Genomic DNA, 6683 nt, shown 5'->3' with positions numbered 1-6683 from the left:
CCGCCTAGCAGCATGTGGTGTTGTAAGCACACTTGTAAATGTGTTAGAAAACCTGCACAGATGAATCTAGCTAGTAAAGGTTAAACACACAGCTTTGCAGAGCAAAAACACTAAAAGAAAATCAAAAGAAGAAAAGAATGATTCATTCGAAAATATGTTACAATGCTCATGATATAGCATCACTGGGTGAAGATCCCAAGGTAATGCACTATAGTGGTGATCAATGAGAAGACTCAACACCTACAACAAGTTCTGGAGATAACTAGTCAGTTGCAGAGTTAAAGAAGGAGCAAATCAAGGAGTAAATCATGCAAAAGGAATCTTGCATGCAATCCCATGCTCTAACTAAGAGTCCGCATGTAAGTGTGTAGTAGTTCCAACATGCAAAAGAAATCTTGCATGCAGTCACATGCTCTAACTAAGAGTCTGCATGTAGGTGTGTAGTAGTTCCAACACCCCCCCTGAACACCACTATGGGGAAAAATAGAAAATGGGCCCTGGCAACTAAGGCCAAAGGTCACCCAAAATACAGTGCAACTTGTACTAAAATTGAGGAAAGAGGGAAAACCTTGTGGGAAAAACCCCCTCTCAAAATACAATGTAATCAAAAGAAAAGAGGAAGAAAAATACAGTTGCTAAGCAATCGTGTCCTTCACTCCAAGACGATCACGCAAAGAGAAAAACTTATGCTCAGTGAATGTCTTGGTGAAGATTTCTGCAGTCTGTTCTGCTGAAGGAAAGAACTGCAAATCAATGACCCGATCATGTACTAAGTCTCTGATGTAGTGCATATGGATCTCTATGTGCTTCGTCCACTGCCGCTGTACTGGATCCCTGCAAAATTTGAGAGTGCTCTCGTTGTCACACCAGATGACAATGGGCTGGTGGAACTAGACGCCCAACTCAGTGAGGAAGTGCTATAGCCACAGAGCCTGAATGGTGATGTTGACTACTCCTCGGTACTCAGCCTCAGCTGAAGAGAGAGCAATAGCAGCCTGCTTCTTGCTCGACCAACAGATAGGGCTAGATCCTAGACTGAGTGAATATCCGGAGCTGGACTTGCGATCAATGTTGTCTCCCGCCCAATCAGAATCTATGAAGCCAAGGAGATTCAATGTAGTGCCTGCTGCATAGTGAATCCCGAAGGTGATGGTGCCCTACACATATCGGAGGATGCGCTTGGCAGCATTCCAGCGTAACTCATGCGGCTCCTGCATGTATCTGGAAACTGCCCCTACTGCATATGAGAGATCTGGTCTGGAGTGTGTGAGGTACAATAAGCTCCCCACTAGCTGTCGGTAGAGAGTGTTGTCAACTAATGGAGTGTCACCTCCATCCTCAAGGCGGACCCCAGAAAGAAAAGGAGTCGGTGCTGGCTTGCAGTCAGTTATGCGAAATCTCTCGAGGAGATCCTGTGCATACTTAGCCTGAGAGAGTTTGATGCCTGTGGCATTCTGGCTAATCTCAAGACCAAGAAAGAAGTTTAATGGACCCATGTCCGTCATCAAGAACCTATCATGCAAGGCCCTCTTGACTGTAGCAATGGCTGAAGCCGAGCTGCCAGTGATTAGGAGATCATCTACATAAAAAACTAAGATAAGAAGAGAATCATGTGTCCTAAGCATGTAAACATTCGGATCAGACTTACATCTTTCAAAGTTTTGTGATAAGAGAAAAGAATCCATCTTCGCGTACCAAGCTCTCGGGGCCTGCTTAAGGCCGTAGAGAGATTTGTTTAGTCTGCAGACCAAAGATGAATCCTGAATGAAACCATGTGGCTGCTCCATGTAGATCTCCTCAGATAGGTCTCCGTGAAGAAAGGCATTCTTCACACCCATCTAATGTACTTCCCACCGCTGGGCAGCCGCAATGGCAAGTGTAAGGTGTATGGAATCCATCTTTGCTACTGGAGAAAAGGTCTCGTCATAATCAATGCCATGCACTTGTTGGAAGCCTTTGGCTACTAGCCTTGCTTTTCGTCTGGTGATTTGCCCATTTGCAGCACTCTTGGTCCTGTAGACCCATTTGCATCGGACAAGTTTCCTTCCTGAAGGAAGTGGGACCAGATCCCAAGTCTGGTTCTCGAGGAGGGAGTTATACTCCTCCTCCATGGCGGACTCCCAAGATGGATGCCCAGCAGCCTCAGCATAAGACTGTGGATCAGAAGACTGAACCAAATGACAATGCCAGGAGGGCGATGGTTCAGTGGCAGTGAGGACAAGAGGAGGCTCAATAAACTCTGAGCTAGTCCTCTGTAGATCAGAATTATCCCCCACAAGACCATTTCTAGCAGTTGGTTGGTCTTGTGCATATATCTCACGTAAGCTCCTTGTTCTCTGATTTATGACAGGGGAATATGATTCACTGCTGGAAGCCCGATCTGGGCTTGGATGTGGATCATCATTTGCATGCACTAGATTTGTATCTGAAGACTCTGTCTTTGCATCTGCATGCTCTTCCTCGGCATCTGCATGATCTGTATCTGCATCTGAATGCACTGAGTCATCATCTCGGACATGAGGTAGATAAAAAGTGTCTGCATGCGGCGCTTGAGGTGCATGCGAGAGACTTTCCTCAAATTTGACACTTCGCTCAATGATGAGCTTGTCCGTAGAGGGAATCAGGAGTCGATATCCCTTCACACCATCAGGGTATCCAACAAAGATGCACTCAATGCTCTATGGATCAAGAGCTTTCCTCTTTTCAGAGGGGATCTGGGCCCATGCTCGAGAGCCGAAAACACGGAGGTGAGTGACCTCTGGTTTAGTGTCGCTCCAAGCCTCAAAGGGTTTCTGATCCTTGATATACCTATGAGGAGATCTGTTCTAGATGTAGTTAGCACAATTAAGTGCTTCGGCCCAAAGCTTATGAGGCAGTGACTTGGCATGCAACATGCAGGAAGCCATCTCTTTGAGAGATCGGTTCTTTCTCTTAGCAACTCCGTTCTGCTGTGGAGTGTATGGAACTATGTACTCCAACTGTATGCCATACTGAAGGCAAAGGTTCCGAAGTGCTGTGTTAACATATTCCCCCCCATTGTCTGTATAGAGGGCTTTGATCTTTCTCTCTGACTGTGTCTCAACTAGTGCTTTGAAATCTTCAAAGTGCTCAAAAACTTCATATTTGTTCCTGAGAAGATACAGCCAAGTATACCGTGAGAAATCATCAATAAATGTAAGCACATACCTTGCTTTGTTGATGGAAGGATGAGGAAAAGGCCCCATGAGATCACTATGGATCAGATCTAGAGGAGAGGATGCTCTGTGAGTCTTGCCGGTGTCAAACTTTTCTCTCGGATGTTTGCCAAGAACACACCCTTCACAAACTCCTTTGGAGAAACTGATATTTGGCAAGCCTTCCACCATCTCATTCTTCCTTAGCCGCTGCATATACCTATAATTTAAGTGACCAAACCTCTCGTGCCAAAGCCTACTACTATCATCAGCATGTGTAAGCAATAAGGAGGATTCAGATTCAATAAATTCAGAAAATGTATACAGTCTGGCTCCATTGTTTACCTCACCAGTTGCAATTTTGGCATTGCTATGTAGATCATATATGTTCACTACATCTGGAGTGAATTCCACTCTCTTTCCAGTGCCGGAATGAGTGATCTGATAAACTGAAAGCAGGTTTACCGAAAGTTTTGGAACATGAAGCACATCTTCAAAGATTCCGTGTAAAAGTTCCACTCTACCTTTTCCGGTGACCTCAATAGGTGAGTCATCTCCCATGAGGATGGGAGGTCCTTTGCATGCACCCAAAGAGGAATAGACTTCCTTTGCAGCAGCCATATGATGTGATGCACCAGAATCTATAATCCATGCATCAAGAGAAGAATTAATTGCAACTAAAGCATGAAAATTGTTACCTTTCCCGTGTGGCGGATCCTCAGTTTTCTTCTTGGCGCCCTGAGGGATGTGGTCCCCAAGGTTGTGCTTCTGAAGGATTTCTGCCATTTAGTCAATTTTTTTCTTCATGCAAGAGGATTCTGGATGGAATCCTCTTTGACAGTAGGTGCATCTGTTTCCTTTCTTCCCTTTCTCATTTCTCGAGCCAGAGGAGTCATTGAAGGGCTTGGTGTACCCTTCCTTATTTGGATGGGAATTTTCTTTTCCTTTGTCTTTTTGCTGCTGATTTTTCTGATTTGAATCAGATCTGTGATTTTTATTGTGGCTGCCATCATGCACAGCAAGTGCATGTGCTTTTGGAGGTTTGATTTTCCCCATGCCAATGAGTTTATCTTGCTCAAAAATAAGGGACTCCATAAACTCTTTGAGAGAAGGCATAGTGTAGGATTTACCTGTTGCGAGCCTTATTGAATGAAATGTAGACACAAAGACGGAGTATTATGGTCCGAGCTTTGACATAATAGAGAGAACTTGGTGACTCTCCTCCTTGGATTTGTCAATTCCACAACCCTTGAGTTGCAACAATAGATCATTATATTTGGTGAAGAAGTCTTGAATTCTGTCATAGTTCCGTGGATCCAATGATAGCAGCTCCACTTCGAGCAGATGTCCTTTCATCTCATCCTGTTTCCCATAGAGCTCTTCAACCTTTTTCCAAATCTCATTGGGAGTATTGCAGGCAGATAGATGAAACTGCAACTCTGAAGAGATGCACATGCATATGGATCCGTGGGCCTCATCCATACGGTTGAGGTACTTGGATTTCTCTATGGCTGAAGTGGGTTCCACTTCTGTAGCCATGGTAATCCTGTACAACCCTTTATGATGAAAGTATCGAGCCATTTGGTCCTTCCATTCATGATAGTTGTACGGTGTTAGGATCGATGCTTTGGGAAACTCCATTTTTCTGTCAATCTTCGATCTCCAAGCTGTAATACTTGCAAAATAAAGTACTGGTGCGCCTTTTATCTAGCAACCTGTGGGCTCTGATACCATGTAAATGTGTTAGAAAACTTGCACAGATGAATCTAGCTAGTAAAGGTTGAACACATAGCTTTGCAGATCAAAAACACTAAAAGAAAATCGAAAGAAGAAAAGAATGATTCATTCGAAAATATGTTGCAATTCTCATGATATAGCATCACTGGGTGAAGATCCCAAGGTAATGCATTATAGTGGTGATCAATGAGAAGACTCAACACCTACAACAAGTTCTGGAGATAACTAGTCAGTTGCAGAGTTAAAGAAGGAGCAAATCAAGGAGTAAATCATGCAAAAGGAATCTTGCATGCAATCCCATGCTCTAACTAAGAGTCCGCATGTAAGTGTGTAGTAGTTCCAACATGCAAAAGGAATCTTGCATGCAGTTACATGCTCTAACTAAGAGTCTGCATGTAGGTGTGTAGTAGTTCCAACAACACTTAGATTAAAGAAAGGATATATTTCATAACGAACTATGCAGCTTTGACTCCAATACTGAACTCCTGCATATACAGAGGATGTGAATATGTAATTGATTGCGTATGACAGACATGTTGTGCAGTCTTTACTGGATATATCTCTAGTGCACTGGACCAGGCCGTAAATTTTTTGAGACGAGGAGTCTGTAGTACTCAAAGCAGATCGTTTCATTTCAAGTGCTGCTTCAGCTGATAATTTGTTTAAGAAATCTTTAACATCCGCCTGAAAGTTTTTATTTGGAATATAGACACCCGTGTCCCCCCGAAGTCCTCAGGGTAAATAGACCCTAAACGTGTGTCCATTTTTCCGATGAAATTGTAGTTTTCATAGCGTAAGAAGCATTCAAAAGGCCAGATACTACCTCCAGCCGCATTCAAACAAAATTGTTTAAGGGTAGACGTTGCATATTGTGAACAATTGTAGCATTGGTCGACTGTCATGTCTTCCCTGCATTGGAGGAGGGCATATACTTTGTCAGAACTTTGGCCATACACAGAGATGTTAAACCCTGTTTGCTTCGTGCGTTGAACAAGCCTAGCAAACACTATATTCAGATTGCTCTCAAACGTACTCCCTTTAGTATATTCAGAGCTGCCAGTGCAGTTATATGTGGGCGTTTCTGTCACTGCGTTGCAAATCTGTCCATGAAGAGTAATATTGACAACAATAATAATTAAGCCGATGAGAAGAGAGCATGCAGAATCTGTTCCATGGAAGTGCATATTCGTTAGGATGCTGAATGCCATCGCACAATGGAGAACCTGCACTGCACAGACATACCAATAATGCTTCAAAATTTTACTCTCTTCTGTCCCTGTGCTTAATTGATATGAATGATATCATTTGTTTAATTAACACTTCCAATTGTAATCAATATTATGTGATGGGTTGGTCAATGTTTGGTTTAATTTCAATCTCATGTGATTGGTTAGTCATATTATTGAATTAAATTAGTATTTGCTTGGATTTATTATTTTATTGGTCAACAATCATGTTTGAATTGGTATTTGTTTTGATTTGTTATTTGATTGTTCTTCAATGGTTGGTGTGATTTATTTGAATTGGTATCATTCAATGGGTTGCTCAATGTTCAAAGTTTACTTAGGTTGATTTGGTGGGTTGATTTGTTATGGAATTGGTTGGGCAATGTTCAATGTTTAGTTTTCCTTTTGATTTGGTAATTAATAAGAGTTTTTTTTAATGTTTTTGAAAATTTTCTTTTAAGTTATCTCTAATTTTTCTTTTAAGTTATCTCTTTTTGGGTTTAGTTTACAATTAAATATTTTGGGTTGATTTGGTATTTGACAAGAG

General features: G+C 42.3%; 1 pseudogene; it reads right to left on the bottom strand.

Moving 5' to 3' along the window:
* Window positions 1-5291: 5291 nt before the first annotated feature.
* On the bottom strand, window positions 5292-6130 carry LOC149174688 (antimicrobial ginkbilobin-2-like protein; annotated as a pseudogene).
* Between the last annotated feature and the right edge of the window lie 553 nt (window positions 6131-6683).

This window comes from Pinus tabuliformis, chromosome 4_1 (assembly GCF_031772625.1).
Source record: "Pinus tabuliformis cultivar Carrire ecotype Pingquan chromosome 4_1, CPIR1, whole genome shotgun sequence".
Lineage (NCBI taxonomy): Eukaryota > Viridiplantae > Streptophyta > Pinopsida > Pinales > Pinaceae > Pinus > Pinus tabuliformis.
The sequence above is the reverse complement of the archived record's forward strand: the minus strand, read 5'-3'. Positions and strand labels throughout refer to the sequence as shown.